This window comes from Camelus dromedarius, chromosome 6 (genome assembly GCF_036321535.1).
Source record: "Camelus dromedarius isolate mCamDro1 chromosome 6, mCamDro1.pat, whole genome shotgun sequence".
NCBI lineage: Eukaryota > Metazoa > Chordata > Mammalia > Artiodactyla > Camelidae > Camelus > Camelus dromedarius.
In genome coordinates this window covers 87832274-87854239 of record NC_087441.1, presented here as the reverse complement: position 1 = coordinate 87854239, position 21966 = coordinate 87832274, and the positions used below count along the sequence as shown (strand labels likewise).

Below are 21966 nucleotides of genomic sequence, written 5' to 3'. Positions count from 1 at the left end.
TAAACAGAACTATAATTTCTTTTTAGAATAACGTTTCTGAGGGCTATCTAGTTAGAGCCTTGGAGTAGGGAAACCCACCAAGGTAACACAGAAGTACTAGACATAGTTAATTTACCATAAACTTAACAGTTGGAGTAGTTCATAATCAACGGTAGGAGAAATTATCAAAGTAATTTGCATAAAGGCCTGGTTCGGTGTCTTGGGTCTGCAGTCTTCTTCAGATGTTGTCTTCTTCTCATCCTGAACTTGTAGCTTTTTCTCCATTTGGGCATTGTTTTAAGGTGAGCAGGGCTCTATAGACCAGTGCACTGCAGGGGCTGTTTCTGATAGGAAATGAATCTGAAAGTCCATTTCCTTCAGCTTTGGTGTGTATGGTCTAGTTAAGAGTACCTGATAAAGGGTCATTCCATTCAGGTTGGAGACAGTTCTTTAAGTCATGCCTGTTCCAGTATTTATAATACCCTGGCTGCTGGTCATGGGGCATTGGAACTTTGCCCAAGGATAGATTACTGAGCTTCAGAAACAAACCTAGAGTATTCTTTTTATAATTCAATTAAACTTTACAGCAATGTGACATAACAGCAAGGAATGATCTGGGAAATGTCTAAGTAAATATAGACCTCAATCAACAAAAGTAGAAATTAATATCCACTAAAATATAATCTTTTTTCTCTCTAAAGTTACCCTCAGTTTTCTCAAATATAGTCAAATCAAGATTAATTTATTTACAAGCTAAGTCTGATTATTTGATTATATAGGCTTTTTTTAAAATTGGCTGTGTTGGAACTTTTAATAAGGACTCTCAGGGTAGAATGTTAATAAGGTTTTCTTAGGCCCGGAATGCCTCGTCAAGGGCTTGTCATGGATTTCTGCCTTACAGATTTAGGTAAATTCTTTTCTCTTTAAAATCCTTAAAATACTTTGAGTTTGCTATATCTGTTAGGAGATGATCTTACTAATTTGTCTGATAGAGCCACTGGGGACCTTAGAGTTTTTAGTCCCTTGAGGGATCAGATAGAGAGAAAAGATAACTGTTCCAAGTCTGCTTACATAGGTGTAATTTATCAAATTTCTCTGAATCATAACTAGCTTAAGGAGAAGAGTTTCTTTATGTCTGGGAAACAGGTAAAAAGCCAGTAGTATTTCAGACAAAATCAAAAATTATAACCATATTCACCAGTTTACTCAGTCCCATGTAACTAATTCTTTTAATCAGAGTTCTCATTAGACCTTTAAAATTTCTTACCGAGTTTAGTTCAGTGCTATAGTTTGAAATTTATTTGAAATCAATAAATCTCCTTGAAGAGAAAGCAATTTGCAAAATCATCAGAAGGAAACAATTAACTGTATATAAATGACAAGTGATTTAAAAGCATGGTTAAACAACGTTACACTATAATCGATAAAGAAAGCTGGTCGCTATAACCAGAATTATGACTGGTAACATTTCAGATATACCAGAATTTTAGGGAATCCATATAATTTCTAGAATATCTATATTAATAATATTTTCTCATACAATATAACCTAGGAAGATCTATTATTCATTTGACAATACCATGTTATTTAACATGCTAAATGAAACTTACTAGTTTAAAATCTCTCTTTGGGATGTTTCATGGGCCCTCTGTAGCATCCCAAACTTAACTGGAGATTAAAAGAATTTTAATTAGAAATTGATATTTGGGGAGCTTGTTAAAAGTTTTCAGAACACTTGATCAGATAAACATATAGATCACTGTAAAGTAGTTCTTTTTCATTAACAAGACAATACGTTAAAGGTAAAAGCAGAACAGATCAGTTATGTGGTATAAGAAGTTTTACAATTAGTTACTGAAAGTGGATTAACATTTTTAGAAAATTTTGTCGTCTTAACAGAGAGAAAACCAAATCTAGTCTTGTACCATATTACTTCTAAGATTCATTTACTTTGCCCAAGTTGATTCTAAACTTAGACAATTCTGACCATGTACAAAACTCTTTCCTCAAGGTTCCTCTTCCACAAGCGTTCCACAGCTTTCTATACTCACATTAGTGTGTCCTTTATTTTCTCTTCCATTCAGAAGTAACCAGCTTCAGAAGAAAGTCACTTTTTTTATTAACAAAATATAATTGCATTCATATATCTTCCTTTACACATTTATCTTACTTTCCTAGGATACTGAGATAATACCCTTAACAATAGAGATTATTTCAGGGTAGCACCAACCATTTATTAATATTTCTAAACACCTTTAGTTTCTCTGTAAGGGTAAGTTAAATGTTAATTAATTCATATTTCAAACTTATTTTATCTGAAAATGTCATAGCTATTTAATAAAATCTTATCATTTAACTTAATGTAGCACAACTCTAGAATTTAAAGATACCAAACATTTAGAGATTATCTTAACCATACATTTAAAAAATATATTTTAAAAATTTACCTAAAGCTTTCATCTTATTTGCATTTAATTTACTTAAAATTTTACTACACCACATTACTATTTTTTTCTTGACAATTCTGCAACAGATATAACAGGATCTTATTTGACTTTCATTAAGCCTAGGTACAGTAAAGGTATTGTACTTAATATTGATAACTTTAAAGATGTCTATATTAATTAGAACATACTTAAACTAAACCATATCAAGTATTATCTTAATATTGAATATTTTCCAGTTCATGTGACGCTGAAAGTCAATTTGGTCAGTTTTTATTTTAAAAATACTTAATTTGTAAGCTCTTATTTTTTTTACGTCAATTAAGCAGAGCTCTTTGACTTTGATTTTTTTTTTCAGCTGTAGAAATATCTCACATCTATAATGTGTATGCAGGCTTATAAACAGACAAAAACTAGAGATCTCATAGGTTCACTTTAAATCTTACTTATAAGTTAGGTATAATAATAGTTGGAGTAAGCTGAATTTGCTTGCTCAAATCACTAAGGCTTACTATTTATGAAACCGACATTTAAGATTTCTTGACAAATGCTGAAGGACGCATCAGAGTTCTGAGTTCTAAAATGCCAAAAATTTCTTGGCCTTAAGTATTATTTCGTTGAGCTAATCAGGCTCAGTCCTAGGTCACTGTTTGCTGTATTTACATTTCTGATCTGCAAGACAATGACACACGCTTCCAGTTCCCCAGAGAACTGCTCTGTCACCCAGGTCCAATTGTATCTCCTTAATTGGCTTTTTTGTATCAGTGAGAAGAGCTTCCATGTTTTAAAACTTTAAGATTTACTTTATCATGTCTTCCAAAGCTTGCATAAGGTATTTAGTGAGGTCTGTTTTCCTTGAGTTATAAGTTAAACCAAGGGTAAACCTCTTATTTTATTGTCTATTAGCCACTGAATATTAGTTTTTAATTTTACGTTATATTGGATGGCTCATGAAACTCTATTGATTTCCTTTACTTTGTTCAATTAATATTTTCTAAGGGACAGATATGTGCCCAGCCTTATAATACCAAGAAGGGGAAGCGTTTTGCCATTGAAATATATCTATCCCACAATATAATTAAGCAAAAGTTTTATATAAAGCCCATTTAAATTAACAATTTTACAAACTTTTATCTCAATTTTATTAAATCTTGTACCTTTAATTTTTATATTTATTAGGTTTAATCAGTAATTCCTATTTCTAGAAGGAGTGCCAGAAGCCTTTTTTTTTTTTTTTTTCTTTTTGTGCATTGTGTTTAATTATATAGAAAAGTCTCTGGGATGCCCAAATTTCGGCCAAAGAGCTTAGGCCCTTCTCGATTTTCAATTTGATTAATAGGTCTGTTGTCCCAATCATTGATCAAGTATTTCAGTCTATAAATATGTATTTTTTTTAGCTCTATAAATACATATATTTTAAACTGTGCTAAAGCGGACTTGTTTGAACTTTAATTTTGGGGGGCAGTAGGTGATCTCTTTGGCCCCTTTTTTTTTTTACTTTACATAGTGTAGTATCAAAACCTTGTATCTAAATCCAAAAATGTCCATTTTATTTATCTCATTCAAAATAACCATATAAAAATATTTATCCATTTGGGATAAGCCCCTTATCTTTTTTTTTTCTGACATTTTTACAATCCTTTTTCCAGTTATTCAGCCTAATTAACATTAATTATTCTAAGTATTTATTAGCATCTCTAAAACCATTGATCGGAAAGGAAAAACACAAATGAAGCTTTTCAAACCAGTTTTTTTTTTAACTAATTTCTTAGGTTAACCATTAGATATATTTTTCTACCTTTAAACTTGATTTTAATAGGTACCAATAAAACGGCTGTTTATAATGAGAGGCTCTTTCAACTTTCACCAATTTAAGTTTTCCCAAATTAAAGGATCCATCACATGGCCATCAATTTATATATATATATATATATATTGTGATTTTAAACCAGTAAGATGAAGAGGCTTTTCCACATGAGAGTGGGGGTGTTGCTTAAATAAAATTCAAAAGTTTACTTTCCAAAAGCTAAAAGCCTTTGTGGTCCAGGCTGATGCAACAACGGTTAAGACGGCAAAATATCTGAAAATTGGTACAATCAAAGGATTTTTGAGAATCCCAATTTATTTGCATGGCCACAATATGTACACAATACTCGTACCTTTTGTATGACAGAGTCCAAAGTTTCGTTTAAAAAAAAAGAAACACATATATACATACATACACACACATAAAACACCCAGAGAAAGATAAAACGTTTACATTTCAAGGACACAGGAAGAGAAATCCAAGTTCCCCCTAAAGGGGATTTTGTTCTTATAAGTTCAGAATTCCAAAAAATATTTTATCAGGCCTGGTTAGTTACTTTCAGGGTGAGTTTTTTTTTCTAATTCCTAATTAATGTTGTAAGTTTTGTACGTATATAAACCTGGCTAGTGTATTAGTTGGAGGCTGGCAATCTGTCATTTCATTTTCTTTTCTGTTCTGTGTTTTTGTTTTTTTTTTAATTTTTTTTGAAAGTTCTATTCCCCATTGTAAGGTCTGGTTCTCAGAATAAAATTGCTGGTAAGATTTCCCACAGGGACAACACTATGGCATGAAGTCTTTGCCTCTACCATTCCTGAAAGTTTCTCCGTCACCCAAGAAAGCTGTTACCAGCCAGGAGGAGGGTCCCATTTTTGGAGTTGAAAGGTTCCTCATAAGAGTTTTACTTTTATTCCGAAAAATTCAATGGAGGTAACCAAATTGAGGACAACATTAGACCAGCCTCTTACCTAACCACACAGTCCTGAACCCAGTGTCTTTCAACTTGGACCCACTCAGGACGTTTTCACTGGGTGAGTATTTTCCTGGTATGTTTCCACCAGCCCCATTTCAGATGTCTCCTCAAGGTGGGTGTTTCCTGTTATCTTTCAACCAGGCCCCACCCAGTATGTCTCCACTGGGTGGGTAATTCCCCCCATTCTCTTTCAACTGGAGGGCCAGGTACCTGGAAACACCACCAAATAAAACTCAGGATCATCAACCAATATGGGAGATCCGAGAACCAGGAGAGACTCACCCAAATTCATCTGGATTCCCTGAGGAGGCAGATGGGCACAAAGTGCCAATGCTGGTACCAAGGCTCCGGTAACTCGGAGAGTTCAGCTGGAGAGAAGTCTCCTCTGGGTCCCTTCCAGGTGTCCAAAACTTTTGACTGAAATACATGTGCAGCCTAAAAGTTAAGAGTTATGTTTTATTTGGTAGGAGGACTCGAGCCGGGATGACAGCCTCTCAGATCACTCGGAGAGACTGCTCCCAAGAGGTTGAGGAGGAGCTAGGATATATAGGAGCTTTAAAACAAAGACCAGGTAGTTGGAAGAATAAAAGATTGCTTGTTATCTAAAGAAAGCCAGGTATCTCAAGTTCAAGAATTTAGTGCTTTTCCATGTATGGGAGGAAGCAAACATTTTGACTCACTGAATTCATTCTTTAGACAAGCACCTAGCTATCTAGGGCAAGTATCCTGTCCTTTCTTATTCTGAGTGTGCTCAGAGGGCACCATTGTGAGTGGCTGTAAAGGCTGGGCTGCAGGCCTGTTCTCGCTGGGGTGTGTTGGCAGCCACTGATAACCTGGTTTCAACATTCTTTGTTTACTGACATGGTTGCAGTATTTTCATTCACACTGTAGTATTTTCAGTCACAGAATGATTATGGGTAATCTGCAAACTTGGAAAGCAACTGAGATGGAATTACTTCAGGTACCTTCTAATTTAATAAGCCGTGTGCAAACATAAACATGGATGAAGCATACAAAAGGATTTGGTGGTGTAGGGAAGGTGTTCTGCACATTACAGGAGAAGGCAAGGCAGAATTCCTCTCCTTTGTGGGCAGGGATGTAAGCCCAACTTTCTTTTCTGTAGTGGTTTCTCAGAACAGTTTATGGTAATTAATGAACATTGAGAAACGGTGGCAAACATTGCATTCAAGAGCTGGCCGGCTGCAAACTTGTGTATTGGACAGGTGGAATACATAGGCAAGTGGTCAGGTGGATGGGAAAGAGATGGAGCCCAGGCCTGGGCACAGATTCAGGTTTAAATTGCCATTTCCTCACCATGGGGCCTTGGGCTAGAATGAAACCTCTCCTAACCTGTTGGTGAATCTGTGAAATGGGCATGATAATATTCGTTTCTACCTGGGATTGTTGTAAGTTGTAAAGAGTATTGTAGCACACATAGAGCACTTAACACACTGGCACTTAGCAGTGTTCACTGTGTGGGGCCGCCCCGCTTCGCTTGTGTCAGAGCTGTAAAGGCAGCATGTGTCTGTTGAGGATGCACTGGTGGCCCCTTGAATATGTTGTGAATTTGGTGATTTCCTTTAATCTTGGTAAATCTGTGTGCCATGGGCAGTTATTTTCATGGACAAATGAGGAATCTCAGGGTAAAGAAAACTGTGTAATTTGCCCAAAGTCAGACCATAATTTTGGGTGCAGGGGCCTCAGTTCAGCATGGGCCTCTGGGCCTTCTGCCCTCTCCTTTCAGCACCTGAGCCAGATGTGTGCTCGGCTGTCTCCCAGCCCAGAATATCCAGCAGGGAGCAAGACATACCTGGCCCTGTGCTGCTTGAGCAAAACTCCGGGGTGGAGGCAGTTACAAAAAGGATAAACATAAAAACAGATGACTGCAAACTGTGATCAGCTCTGAGAAGGAAAGGAACAGGCCTGGCCATGCAGTGCTGGGAGCTTACCCGTCGGGGCTGCTCTGGGGGTGTTAATCTCAGCTAAACAAGCTCTGCTGCTGCACCAAGGCAGGAAGGCAGGGCACGTGTGACCAGGTAGACGGCCTCGTTAGTCATACTCATTCCCCATTAAGCGGCAGCTGTCATGGGCACTTACCTAGTAAACAGATGTTGGCCATAATCATCACGCACTTTGCTTGGTAGTTTTATTGGCCCCACCTTTGAGATGAGGTAATTGAAGCTGGGGAGTTTGCTGCATGCCCGTGATCACCTTGGAAATATCCCCACTGGTCTTTCAACCTAGACTGGCGTGGCTGTCGTGCCCCAGCCCTGTGAATGGCATCATGTAGCTTCTCCCAAGTGGCCCAAATGACTGATATTGATTTTCTTAATTCGTAGGAAATGGTATGTGACAGTAGGAGAAAAAGGTAGTAAGAAATTGTTTGGAAAACTAGAAAAAAATTCAATTCTTCCCAAGCTGGGGGAGCGTAAGCTCTGTCACACACCCCACTCACTGCCTGCCACCTCCTCCCTGCCGACTCCATGTTCAGAAGCCACTCTGAGCCTTTGAAGAACATTTTGCCTCATGACACTGTTGACTAGGACCTGCGACCTCTCTGTCCCTGGTTAACAGTCTATTCAAAGCCATTTAAATTTTATGCAGGCTCCTCCACTAAGATGTAAGAATAGCCTCTTTAAACTTCTTGATGCAGCTCCTTAATGAGGATCTTGTGAAGGAAACCTAGTCAAAACCTGGGATGTATGCACACAGTGACTGCAACCTCAGCACTTTGTTAAGTTCAGAATCAGATGGGTGGGAGACTCAGGAAAGGCTTTTTAATGTAGAAAGGGGAAAGTGAAAGGACGCAGGCTGTGTAAGACTGAAACATCTCGGTCCCAGCCAGCAAGGCACCTGCGTTCAGGATGGGGGGTAGGGAGTGCAGAGTTGTCACAAAGAAAGAAGTGGTGGGATGGGAGGGAGGACAGTTAGGTACTTTACTGGGGAGGGAAATAGTGGGCTGAAAATTTCCTGGTTGAACAAGAGGACTGTGACATGATGTGCTTGTATTTTGGAGAGAAGGGTTTTGTGGGGACACGCCTAGGGAGAACGCTCTGTGGCTGGGGATTCAGCACAACAAGGAAACACAGAGAACCAGGCAGACCCCAGGGCCCCTGCTAGGGGAGAGGCTGCCCGCCAATTCGAGCCCTTGGGGCTGCTTCTGTCCCTTAACCAGGGCCTTAGAGCTCCCTTCACAACCCAGTCCTGTTGATACAAGAAAAAATAAGTGGGTCATGAGAAGGGCTGTGTCCCAGGCTTTGGTTGAGTCCCTGGAATGTGCCCTGCCAGATGTGGGTACTTGGCTTCATGCAGGAAAGTATTCAAGCGCAAGCCACTGTTGAGTAAAGGTAGATTTATTCAGAGAGATTCATTGAAAGGCAAGAGAAATTCCACGATGTGTGGGGGTTGATGCTCAGATTAAAAGTAGGTACACAATCCAGAGAGTGTGGGCCTTCTCTGAAGTGGGAGAGAGAGATGTGACCCCTAGGCGGTGCTGTGTTGCTTGTATTCATGGGCTTGGTGGTTTCATATGGTAATAAATAGAAGGACCAGCCTAAGGGCAAGGGGCTGGAATTCACAGGGAGTTGGCCATTTCCCACCCTTTGACCTTTTTTGGCTAGACTTGGGACTGCCATGGTGCCTGGGGGTGTGTTATTCACCATGTTACTATTACAATGGGTGTGTAATGAAGCTCAAGATCTGCTAGAAGTTAAATCTCTTCATCCTGACCCTCAAGGCCTATTGGGGGTTGAATCCTTCACCATTTTGATGTTAATTGCTGTGGCCTTCCTTGAATGGCTGTGCTCTGCCCCCTTCCATCCTGTCTCACTGTGATGACACAGAGAGAACAAAGGCCCGGCCCTGGCTGTGCTCCTGCATTTAACAGGGGGAGGGGTGGGGTAGGCTGAGGATGACTCTGGGTGGTGTGAAGGATGTTTCAGATTTTCCCACGTGGGACATGGGGACCTGCCAGCTGCCACCACAGATTTATCTCACGGGCATTATCGCTTGTGTCACTCATTTGTTTCTATTTTTCTTTTTTCTTTTTATTTAGTATTTAATCTAAATTTAATATCAGGTTTTTTTAGGAAACAAATTTCTCTTTTTCTTTTCTTTGGGGCTCTTTTTGGGGGGGTAGGTAATTAGGTGTATTTATCTGTTAGTGGAGGCCCTGGGGCTTGAAACCAGACCCTGTGTGTGTTATACACACTCTCTAACGCTGAGCTCTACCACTCGCCCCTTCATCGTTTTCTTTTTGCTTTAGCTGCCAAAAATCTTACAGCTGAATTCCTAGTCGGCCTTTAACACTTACCCTGACTTCATGGCATCCATTTTTATGACTTTACCTCCCCCTGGTTTCATTTAAGTATTGAATCTCCATTTTCTTTTCACTCTCACTTTTGTCTTTTTGTTGTTATGGTTGTTAAGCTGTGTTTAAAAAATTGTTTAAATTCTCTTTTAGCAGGAGGCTGAAAGTAAATAAATATGTAAATAAACATCACACTTAAATGCTTTTATACATTCTAAGCTGTTTAGTAGTTACTTAAAAACTGGACTGATATTAAAGTTATAACATTTTTACATTATTTTTTAATTTTTTCTAAAGGTATAGCTGATTTACAATATGATATGTTTCAGGTGTACAATAGTTGCTCCATTTATAGTTATTGTAAAACATTGACTGTATTGCCTATGTTGTAAGATAAATCCCTCTAGCGTGTTTACGTTACATGTAGCAGCTTGTATAAGAAAGTTGGGTAACACAGAGTCTGGGGCATTGCTGTGTCTGACTCAGGTTCCAGGTCACCCTGCCTTTCAGACCCCAGGCCCTCACACCTGTCTGCAGGGCAGCGAGTGGAGGCAGCTCTCATCAGCGCTGGTACCAACCTCTGAGTGGCAGTGACAGCAGTGACTGTCTGTGGACGTGCAAAGTGTTGTTCCAGGAGATTTACATGCATTTCTTCATTTATTATTTAAAGCCCTCCTGTGAGGGATCGTTTTATGTTTTTAATGAATAATACACTTTATTTTTAATTTAATAGACTTCAAACTTCTGGAAAATTTACAGGAGTAGTACAATGAACACTTAGATACACTTCACCTAAAAGGGCAGTATTTGTCCTTTTGTGTCTGGCTTATTTCAGCATAATTTTTTTAAGGTTCATCCATGTTGTAGCCTGAAACAGTAATATATTCTTTTGGTTTAATAATATTTTTTCTTTCTTTTTTTTTTTGTTTTTGGTCTATTTAAAAATAGTTTCATTGAAGTCTAGTCAGTTTATAATGTTGCATCAGTTTCTTGTTTACAGCACAACACTTCAGTTATATAGGAATATACATGTATTCATTTTCATATTCTTTTTCAACATAAGTTACTATAAGATATTAAACATATTTCCCTGTACTATACAGTATAAACTTGCTGTTTATTCTATACATAATCAGTATCTGCAAACCTTGAATTCGCAAGTTATCCCTTCCCACACCATCTCCCCTCTGGTAACCATAGTTTGGTTTCTATGTCTCTGTGTCTGTTTCTGCTCTGTAGATAAGTTTTGCTTTCTTTGTTTTTTTTTTTTTTTTAAGATTCCACATATGAGCGATCTCATATGGTATTTTTCTTTCTCTTTCTGGCTTACTTCTCTTAGAATGACATTCTCCAGGTCCATTCATGTTTCTGCAAATGGCATTATTTTATTATTTTTTATGCCTGAGTAGTAGTCTATGGTATAAATATACTGCAACCTCTTTATCCAGTCATCTGTCAGTGGACATTTAGGTTGTTTCCATGTCTTGGCTATTGTAAATAGTGCTGCTGTGAACATTTGGGGGAAGGTGTCTTTTTGAATTAGGGTTACTTCTGGATATATGCCCAGGAGTGGGATTGCTGGGTCATAGGGGAAGTCAATTTTTTGTCTTTTGGTGAATCTCCATACAGTTTTCCACAATGGATCCACCAAACTGCATTCCCAGCACAGTGTAGGACGGTTCCATTTTCTCCACAGCCTCTCCAGCATTTATTGTTTGTGAACTTCTGAATGATGGCTATTCTGACTGGTGTGAGGTGATACTTGGTTGTAGTTTTGATTTGCATTTCTCTGATAATGATATTGAGCATTTTTTCATGTGCCTATTGGCCATTTGTATGTTTTCATTGGAGAAAAGTTTCTTTAGAACTTCTGCCCATTTTTGGATTGAATTGTTTATTTTTCTTTCTTATGAAGTGTAAAAGCTGTTTATATATTCTGGGAATTAACCCCTTGACAGTCTCATTTATTGTAAATATTTTCTCCCATTCCATAGGTTGTCTTTTTGTTTTGCTTACTGTTTCCTTTGCTGTGAAAAAGCTTGTAAGTTTAATTAGAACCCACTTGTATATTTTTGCTTGTATTTCTATTGCTTGAGTAGACTGCTCTAGGAGAACATTGCTGAGATGCATGTCAGATGTTTTGCTACGTTTCTTCTAAGAGGTTTGTAGTGTCTTGTCTACATGTTTAAGTCTTTAAGCCATTTTGAATTTATTTTTGTGTATGCTGTGAGGGAGTAGTCTAACTTCATTGATTTACATGCAGCTGTCCAGTTTTCCCTACACCATTTTCTGAAGAGGCTGTCTTTACTCCATTGTATGTTCTCACCTCCTTTGTCAAAGATTCAATGACCAAAAGTTTTTGGGACTATTTTTGATAATTTTTTTACCCATTCATTGATGGATGGACATTGTTTGTAACCTTTGGCTACTCTGAATGATACTGCCATGAATATTGATGTGCAAGTTTTTGTGAGAATATGTTTTCATTCTGTTGGCTGTACAGTTGGCCCGCCATATCTGTAGTTTCTACTTCATGGATCCAGATGGCTGGTTGTAAAGGGACTCGAACATCCTTGGATTATGGAATCCAGGGTGGTGGGTTCCTGAAACCAATCCCCCGAGGATACTGAGGGATGACCCTATATGTAGGAGTAGAATTGCTGAGCCATATGATAACACTAAACTTTTGAGGAAACACCAGGCTTTTCCAAAGAAGCTGCACCATTGCCCCTTTCCAATGGCTGCATATTGAGGGTTCCCATTCCTCTGCCTCCTGACCGACACTTGTTATTCTCCGTGTTTTGATTATAACCATCCTAGTGGGTGTAAAATGAGATCTCATTTTGATTTTGATTTGACTAGTGATGCTGAGCATCTTTTCATATGCTTATTGGTCATTTGTGTATCTATTTAATTCCTTGGTAAATTTAAAAATTGGGTCGATTTTCTTTGTATTGGTCAGTTGTAAGCATTTGTTTTATATCCTGGATACTAGTCTCTTATTAGATATATGCTTTGCAATTTTTTTCTACTATTCTGCAGATTGTCATTCCACTTTACTTTTTATAAGCATTAAGACAATTTCTTTATAGGGGAGGTAATTAGATTTATTCATTTATTTTATTTATTTATTTATTTTTTGCCAAGCATGCACTCTATCAATTGAGCTACCCACTTCCCCTTTCATTTCACTTTCTTGATGATGTCTTTTTTAACAAGTGGTTTTAATTTTGATGAAGTCCAGTTTATCTGTTTTATTTTTTTTATCACTTCTGCTCTTGGTATTGTATCTAGGAAAACATAACCTATCCTAGGACCACAAAGATTTATACTATGTCTTCTTTTAGAAAGTTTATAGGTTTAGATTTTACGTTTCTGTCTGTGATCCATTTTCAATTAATTTTTATTTGTTATATACAATAGGGGGTTTCAGATTCTAAATTCATTCTTTTGCCTGCAGATACCCAGCTTTCCCTGCACCATTCATTGAATAGACTATTCTTTCAATGGAGTGTTGTTGGCGCCCTTGTTGAAAACTGACTGTAAATGTAAGTTTCCCCCCTGGAATTTTTACTGTGTCTCATAGATTTATGTATCCAAACTTATGACAGTACCATAATGACTTCAGTACTATAGATTTGTAGTAACATTTAAAGTGAGTCCTCCCACTTTGCTCTGCTTCTTCAAGATTGCTTTGGCTGTCCTGGGCCCCTTGCACTTCCATATGAATTTTGGGATCAGTTTTTCAATTTTTGCAAAGAAGTCAGCTGGAATTTTGATAGCGATTCCACTGAATTTGTAGATCACTTTGGGGAGTCTTAACATTTTTAACAATATTGTCTACTATTCCATGAACATGGGATGTCTTCCATATATGTAGATCTTCTAAAATTTTTTCAGTGATACTTCAAATTGTTCAATGTACAAATCTTGTAAATTTTTGTTAAATGTATCTCCCATTTTATTTTTAATGCTGTTGTAAATGGAAAGGCTGAGCTTCTTAAGGGTGGGACTATATATCAATTTGTTTATTTCTAGGATTCCTACACATCAAATACACTAAGTTTATATTTGCTACATAAATCTATCCACAACTCTTCCCTCCCCTGTGTTATAAAAAACCAAGACCCAGGTTAAACTACCTCAACACCTATGTGGAAGTGAGAAATGAGACCCTTGGGTGGGGCTTTGTGCAGATGATACTGAGAACTTATTTAGGATGGCTTCATCTTAATTTCTTTTAAACAATCCTCTCAGTGTATATAGTCAGATACATTAAGAACATGCTCTTTTGATGTACAGAGGAGCTAAGACTATCATTTTCAAATAATTTCTAGTGAGAATGTTGTACTTGAAACCTAATTTGTATCTATCTTTGAAGATTTATGTTTCAGGAGCTTTGACTAAAGAACACCTGTCTTTATTCAATAACGACAACTAAATGCTCAAACAACATGTAAGAGTTTGAGCTGTAACTGGAGGCAGCGCTTACCTCTCCCAATACACTTGTGCTGATCTGCTCAAAGGGGTTCGTCCAAATGTTTGTCAGTAGTCTGTTGGACAAAGCCATAAAACATTGATTTAAGGTTGCTGGAATGCAACATATTCTTATTAATACTAAGTAAGCCCATATTGAGTGCTTACTGTATGTTGGGAATTGTCCCTCAGACTCACATGAATTTTATTTCTCTGAAAACCTTACATATTTCCTTGCTATTCCCACTTTACAGATAAGGAGACTGAGGATTAAGTCTTCTCTCTTTTTGGGGGAGCTCATTATCAATGACTGGAAGTTGTAAGGGAAAACATATTGATTCATCCTGAGAAAACATTTTTCTGAGAGTCAGCATTGAAGAGGGTGACCACTGAAGAGGGTGATCATTGTTCGAGTGAGACGAGCCCCGTGTTGTACAGAGTCAGCATCCCAGTCCTGGACATGGCACTGTGCTGCGTGGTGGATGAGGCGGCGTGGCCGTGCAGGGAACGAGGATGCCGGGCCGTTGGGCTGTGCTCAGGCCCGGTGAGGCTTTCTCTGAAGAGCAGTGGACCGTCATTGACAGATTTTAAGTAGGGGAGTGGGGTGCTCTCGTAGATCACTTTTGTGTTTGTAGAATTCTTGCAAACATTCAGTAGGCTCGGCAGAAAGTGATGTGACGAATCAGAGTAGGGTGGCTGCGAGGTGTAGCAGTGTTCAATTTTCAAGTGGTTTTCAGTCCCATGTTTGTGGCTCAGTAGATGTGTCACTTTGGATGACGCACTCAAGGAAGTGAAACAATTTATCTAATCAATTGAAGCAGTGATATACCCAATTCCCAGGACTGTTGTGGAGATCCAGTGAGATAACATTCGCACAGTGTGCAGCGTGGTCCCCAGCCCAGAGTCAGTGCTGAGGGAGTGCCTGTGAGTACCTGGTAAGTCAGGTGTGGGTGGTGGGGCTCGGTGACTGAGGAAATCTGAGCCCTGAAGGAGGGGTCCAGTCACATCTGTGAGTGATGGGCCTGAGCTGGGAGGGGCAAAGAGACCTTCCCTCCAAACCAGGGGCCCTGGGCAGGACGGCTATGGGAGGAGCACCGTGAAGTCAGCTCTTTGCAGGTGGAGTTGGAGTTGCCCTTGAGACATCTAAGTGCAGTGTCACGAGCTCACAGAGGAGGTCTGGGCCCGGACTGTGCATTTTCCTATAATCTCAATCCCTGAGGACGCCGAGGTATTGATCACTGAACGTGAAGACATACTTTACAGGACAAGTGAATAGTAGTATCATCTCTGTCATCAAAGCTCACGTCTCTTTATTCATCACCCACTTTGTTAATTGGATACTTACAGGGCGGTTCTTCACCACCCTCCCCTAGGCTCAGGCTCCACAGTAAAGAGCTGGTGAGCCTCCCTCTTTTCCAGAAGAAGACACATTTAGCTGGTAGCCTTCTATACTTCGCCAGACTTAGAATTTTAATTTGTTGTTTTAATTCTAGTATCTGTTGGTCATCTCCTGACAGGAGAGACGTTTTACCTCATGGTCATGTTTCAATTAGCTGTTACTGAGAATTGCTGATCTGATCCATAGTGTATGTATTATATTAACTTTGTAGAGTACTTATCATTTTTCTTTCTTTGCCCTTAAATTTTTTTGCCCCTTCAAGTTTCTATCCTATTTCGGGGCTTATTTTTTTTAATTAAAAAATGTGTGTTAGTAGTTAAGAAAACAAAAGCAAAGAAACAATGCACATGATACCTAAATTTAGAAAATATCTATTGTGTTTTCTGTCTCGGCAATGGAGGGTTCTAGAAACTCGTGAAAACGTTCATTACACAAGTTCCTTAAAATGCTGATTAAGAAATAAATCCTTCCTTCCTCATCTTTCAAGCTGCACAGCTAATTGTCAAGAAAGTGAGGGGAAATCCTCAGAATCCAAGTCATACCAGAAAGCAGGGATTCTGGGAGATACACGAGCCTTAGAAGCCCTGGGGTGCCGGTTGGCTCCTGAACTGAGTGTTAGTTGCCCTGGCAGGAGGGCAGGAGGTGAGCCCCAGGCCTCTCACACTGGGAGTTGGATGGCTCATCCTATGTAAGGCCATGCACATCCTGAGAATCCTGTTTAATAAGGGGTGAATTAGAAAGAAAGAAAAATATCATTCCTCAAGGCAAGAAATTAAGGAAAGTCAATTTCTGGGGAAGCAGGGAAAAATAACAAATCCAAAGTAAGGATTTAGTTTAAAGCTGTTCTGGCATGAGAGTGACCACAATCTCCTGGCAGAAAATCACAGCTCCTCCCGGAATGAGAAGTTGTGTTTTGAATGAATCAGTGAACAGCCATTCCGAAAAAGGCCTCCTGAGTCTTCTGGATCAAGATACTAGACCCAAACAGCTCTCTTCCAAGGTCTCATTTAAATAACCAGAAAGGTTTTAAAGGAAAGAAGCCATAATCATAGTTCTATTTATTGACATTAGTATATGCTAGGAATTCAGAGGTGACTATGGAGTTGTCTCCTCTTTTATGGACCTTTCTTTCTGTTTGACATAGTTGGGGAGCTGGGTGGAGGGAGGTTTTAGTCTGTTGCAATTAGCTAGGAAAGGAAATTAAGAAAGCAGTGAAGGGTGGGTGACATTTTTAGCTGAGGACAGTTCTGTTCAGTTGGCTTTTAATTGCAGGCTCGATGAGTTTTCACTGGAGGGAATTGATCTTACAGAAGATGGACTTAACTCAGGCCTCTTCAGAATGGACAAATGAAACTGGAGAAAGACAGTCAAATCTGTGCAGACATTGACGTTCATGTGAACGTGCTGTATCCCTGAGCCAAAGATAGGACAAGTAGGCAGCACTTCTTGAGGACAGAGGAGTGGTTTTTAAGGTTCTCCAAGAATGAATCCCTGGGAACCGGGATGGCCAGTTGTCAAACTGTGACTTTGCTTTTTGGACGGTGTGCCCACCAAAGGTGTTTTCCGTTTATTAGTTTTCATTTCTCTTAAATACATCTCAGGTGATGAGGACGTGGGCACAAGCATTGGACGCCATGTCGAGGTGACTTTGGATACCTGTCTAGAAGCGCGGGCACAGCTGCGGCTGCGTCATACATCTTGCCGCCCACCCTGTTGCCCGGCTCCGTGATCACGGCAGGGTGGTTCCTTGATGACCTGTCCGTCTCCTTTGTGACATTGTAACCCACCAAAGACCGGAGCGTATTAGCTTGGCTTTGTTCTTTTCCATCCTTCTCTTTGAATGGACTGATAGTGGACCCAGTTATGTTAGCAGATGTTTTACAAGTAGGGCTCTCAGTGCAAACCTTGTAATCCCCGCTGTGTGATCTAGAGAAGAAAGTTACATTCTTTCCAAATTGTTTTGATGCACTTATGTGGGAAAATGGTGTACGTTTGAATATGTATTTCCTCTCTGAATCATCATGGCTAGAGATGAATGTGGGCAGACATGGAATGTGTTTTCTGTATTTGAACTGTATGGTCCCCTAAATTCTTCCCAGCTTTTTAAAGTCATCACTGGAGTGCTACCTCCAGAGTGTCCCAAAGCATCCACCACTGCCTGTTCTTCGGACAATGTGAGTTTCCAAGTTGGAGAAGGCTGCTAGCTGGTGAGGCATTCTCTGGCACATCTCTGGCTGGCTGATGTGGGCTTAGCACCCAAGACTTGGCAGACAGTAACTAACCACGATCACTTCCATTTCTGGGACACTCATGAAGGATTTTAGACGTATGCTAGTGGCATATGTTATTTCAATTAGTTTTCCCAACAATCATAATTAGATTTTTTCACCTGTATTAATAAGTAAACTGTCAAAGTGAGTGACGTGCAGACTTTGGACTGGAACACGGGTCTTTCTGATCCCTGTCTCTGTTCCCTCCCCGGCCTATCCTTCCAGATGGCCAGGAGACTCTTCCTCAATCTTGAGTTTCCTGCTGATATTACCACTCTCTTTGTTTCTGGAGAGGAAAACAAGTCTAAACTTACTTTCCAGTTGAAAATGGAATGGAGAGTTAACGTTGGAAGCCGGGAGAGTCTGTCCTGTGATGAAGTGGTCACCGAGCCACTTCCATTGGGACGTCACGTCACTGTCTGGGCCCCTTGCACAGCCTGTGCACAGGTGACAGCACAGATGTGCCGAGCAGTCCTACTGGACAGGGCAGTGGGTTGGAAATGAGTTTGGGGATTTGGTTTCATTTCATAGGTTTCTGAGGGCCTTGGCCTGGCACTTCGAGTGGGACCATCCCCTGTCCCACATACTCGTGCTCTGGGCCCGTGCAGACCTGATGTGGCCTCAGCCTGAGGCTCAGGGCCCGTGGTGAAGTGGAGAATTTTAGTCCAGGGTCTGTGGAGGCTCTGACAATTCTGGGTCGTGGGAGATTGTCCAGGATGATAATAATTCCTCCCCGAGTTTCAGATTTCCTTGCCTGTGAGCCGGGTTAGTAATAGTTTCTGAGATGATTGTAATGATTCAGTAAGGGGGGCAGCATGTGCTGGCAGGTAGCTGGTGCTTAAGGAGCAGAAGTCGCAGTCACTCTGTCAGCCTCTCACTGTGTGCTCTGTGCTTTGAGATGATGTGTGTTTGGTGAAAGTCCTGCCCAAATACTAGGGTCTAGATGAAACGTTGTTCCTTTACTTTCCCCTTCTTTTGCTCCTTCCTTTCTCTGCGTCTCATGTGTAGGGAGCAGATTCCTCTGTTTCAGGGAATACAGGCCTTTCTAGGAAAAGGACAGGATGAACGTGGATAGGTGGGGCCGGAGGGGGTCTGGAGCATCTGCACAGCGCTGCTTCCCTGCATTTCTGCATCCGGTCCCATCAGTGCACGAAGTCAGCCTTCTTCTTCCTTCCTGTGTCATCAGGTCTCTGTTTTATGGGAAAACATTTTTTACGTGTCTTTTTTCACTTACATGTTTTGTTCAGATGCTTGTTGCTTTTCTCCCTGTGCTTCAGCGTTCCTAGGAGAGAATTCAGCAGTGCAGCATCCTCTCCGAGCTCTATGAGTTGATTGGCTTCCACTGCAAGTCCGTCTTCTTCAAGTGGGTGGCCCCCGTGCAGCGTGCGGCCCCCGGCATCCCGGAGCCTGGCGGGAAGGCCTGCTACCGACTCCTTCTGCAGACGCTTCCTGGCTGCAGTCTGTCACTGATTCTGCAGGACTTCAACAAAGGTTTTGGAACTAAAACATTGCTTCAGTCCGATTAACCATGCCTTGTTTGGGCCCTGCTCTCCTGTCTCATCAGGGTGAATTGTGATTCGTGTAGAACAGGACACAGCAGACTTTTTTCTGTCAAGGGCTTGGGAGTCAATATTTCAGGATCTGCAAACCTCCTGATCTCTGGTGCAGCTGCTCAGCTCTGCTGTTCAGACGCCAGAGCAGCCGGACAGTCCACACACCCACAGAGCTTTATTCACAGCAGTGGCTGGGGCTGGATTGGGTGTATGAACTGCAGTTTGTCCCCACAGCCTGCTCACTATTGACGCCTGCACCTGAGCGTGCATTTGTGACAATGGGTGAACCTACACTGACACGTCATCATCACCAAGAGCCCATACTTGACACTAGGATTTACACTTGGTGGTGTGCACTCTGTGGGTTTGGACAGATGTACAATGACACGTTTCTACCATCACAGCATCATACAGAGTAGTCTGTCTTAGTGACCCTAAAAATGCTCCGTGCTGCACTTCATTCATTACTCCTTCCCCTCTAGCCTCTGACAGCAACTGATCTTTTAGTCTGTGTGGTTTTGCCTTTCCCAGAACACCATACAGTTGGAATCAGACAGTTGCAGAACCTTCCCAGATTGGCTTCTTTCACTTAGTAATATGCATTTAAGGTTCCTCCATGTCTTTCCATGCCTTGATAACTCATTTCATTTTAACACCATAAATAGTCCATTTTCTGCTTGGACCACAGTTTATTTATCCGTTCACCTACTGAAGAACAGCTTAGTTGTTTCTGAGTTCTGGTGATTATGAATAAAGCTGCTATTAACATCTGTATGCAGATTTGTGTGTGGACGTAAGTTTCCATTTTGTTCAGTAAACACCAAGGAGCACAGTTGCCAGATCATATGGTAGGAGTACGTTTAGTTTTGTAAAAAATTGCCAGACCGTCTTCCAAAGTATCTGGGCCATTTTTCATTCCCACCAGCAATGCAAGAGAATTCCTGTCACTTCACATCCTCACCAGCATTTGGTGCTGTCAGTGTTCTGAGTTTTGGCAGTTCTGACAGGTGTGCAGTGATACCTCGCTGTTTCAGTCTGCAGCCCCTTGATGACAGATGCTGTGGAGCATGTTTCCATAGATTTCTTTGGCATCTAGTTTCCTTCTATGTTGAGGTGTGTGTTGAGGCATTTTGCTCATTTTTTAAGCAGGTTATTCATTCTTCTTGTTGAGTTTAAAGAGATTTTGGTGTATTCTGGATATCAGCCCTTTATCAGTGTGTCCCTGCCCTTCACCTGCAGCACCGGAGTTGTCCTTTGGGTCTCAGTGGAGTGTCAGCTCTTCAAAGAGGTTCCCTGTCTTCCCTCAGCCTAAATACTGTCCTTGAATTTTTCACTTTCATTGACTCACTTTGTTCTTTTTAAATAGAATTTCCCGTAATTTGTAAGTACATTAAAAAAAAGGCAATGATTGAACACTGCCTCCCCCACCAGGCTGTGTGCCCTGTGAGAGCAGAGACCCTGTCCCCACTCACCATGTCCCATGACAGCACATGTCACATGTCCATGTAAATGTGTGTAACGTGGGGCCAAAACTGATGAGCAGCTATGACGACATGTGTTGGCTACCATTCATTGAATAGAGTTTGTTTCTTGATCTTAATTTTAAATCACATGAATGAAACATGTTTCTTTTGAAAAATAAAACAACAAAGCACACCTCCATGTGATTGGTACTTTCTACTTAGCCTTCTGACCCAGGAGGGGACGTTCACCATCATTTTGTGGAGGAGGTTGGGGAGGTAAAGTAGGAGAGTGAGATCAAATAAAGTAAAAATGATAACTATCAGCTGGCTTTATTTTCACTAAGACAAATGTTACTTTAAACCATATCTCAGCTGTTGTTCTGTTGTTTTAAACACTTCTCATAGAATTAAATGGAAGCCCACTAAACCCGGAAAGGGAAATTATGTGCTCAGGTCCTGAAAAGTGTTTATGTCTATTTCTTGAAATGCACATTTTCCCTGCTGGTTACAGAAAGTCGTGGCGGGAACACAGCCATGAGCTGTGTGTGTCTGCCGGCTTCACGGGCTGCTCACTGTCATTTTCATTTTCTTGTGTTGCAGTGTATGAAGGTTTTCCATCAGACTGTTTGCTCAGCCCCTTCCTGAATAAGGGATTGAATTTTCCACAGGAAATCTTATGGAAGAGAGTGACAAGGCACATGGGTTTCCCAAAAAGCAATAGTTGTTGTAATAAACTCTCACATTGGTGAACTTTTTGAATACAAGCGAGTTGAAAATTTTATCACTAGGTCATATGCCACAAATCTGTCTTAAGAATAAAAAGATTCAGATTTTATAGAAGAAGCAGTTTGAATCAAGTATAAATTATAATTTGTACACTAGTTGGTGTTAGAACTTATACTCACTCTTACCATAATTGCCTGTGGTAGGAACTGGATCATTATTTATTTATTTAAAAAAAATCCTCAAGGTTCTACTTGCCCCATTCTTGATGCGGCAGTGCTGAGGTTAGTTAAGTTGGGACATTTAGAATTCTTGGCTAGGTTTTCAGGACATTGATTTCAGCCTCTTTATCTTTTTTAGAATCTCTTCTTTGTGTCGGTCTTTGGTCTTTTGACAATGTGGAAATACTGCACGGATCTGTCTTTCCCTTTTTTCCTGTCTTTATGGGAAAAGATTTCTGTAAGACAAACTACTAGGACATTAAGGATTTTGTGTGGGGTAAGTTTGGTCGGCTCAAAGGATTTCAATTAATACGTATTAATACTTGCTATTCAGCTAATGATAAGAAAATTA

The 21966-nt window shown here is 40.3% G+C and overlaps 1 long non-coding RNA gene across 4 annotated transcripts in view; it reads left to right on the top strand.

Moving 5' to 3' along the window:
• LOC135321526 (uncharacterized) overlaps nt 1-20867 on the top strand; it is a 61751-nt gene extending 40884 nt beyond the window's left edge. For 2 of the 4 annotated variants that reach the window (XR_010381367.1, XR_010381365.1), the window contains exon 10: nt 18932-20867. This is a non-coding gene — a long non-coding RNA (uncharacterized LOC135321526). Of the gene's footprint in view, nt 1-12969; nt 13058-16985; nt 17498-18931 lie in introns of those variants that run through there. The other 2 variants (XR_010381366.1, XR_010381368.1) reach the window with 2 other exon arrangements.
• Nucleotides 20868-21966: the final 1099 nt, after the last annotated feature.